Source organism: Topomyia yanbarensis, chromosome 1, assembly GCF_030247195.1.
Source record: "Topomyia yanbarensis strain Yona2022 chromosome 1, ASM3024719v1, whole genome shotgun sequence".
NCBI lineage: Eukaryota > Metazoa > Arthropoda > Insecta > Diptera > Culicidae > Topomyia > Topomyia yanbarensis.
In genome coordinates, this window is record NC_080670.1 from 164202204 (window position 1) to 164202579 (window position 376).

Below are 376 nucleotides of genomic sequence, written 5' to 3' on the forward strand. Positions count from 1 at the left end.
GAACAATTTTTTTTCAAAAACCTGTGTAAACTTTCAAATTGATAAACGTTGGAAATCCGTGTTTCACTATTGCCATCTGCGCAACTGTTTGCTATACGTGTTTGACAGCTGCACTCTAACTGCATTGAATCGATCACTGCGCCATCTACAAACGTTTGCCAAACGTGTTTCAGACGTCTGATTTATTCGGAATCTCAGTAGCGGGTATTCACACACGATTCAAATCGAGCCTAAACGTCTGTTATCTGTGGATTAACTTTCACGAATCTAGTATCATACACTTCTTTTATTTTGAAATCATTACAAAAACGTCAACAGGTCGACTCTATCTGCACCGATTTCACCGCAGCCTTCGACTAAATTCACCATCATATAC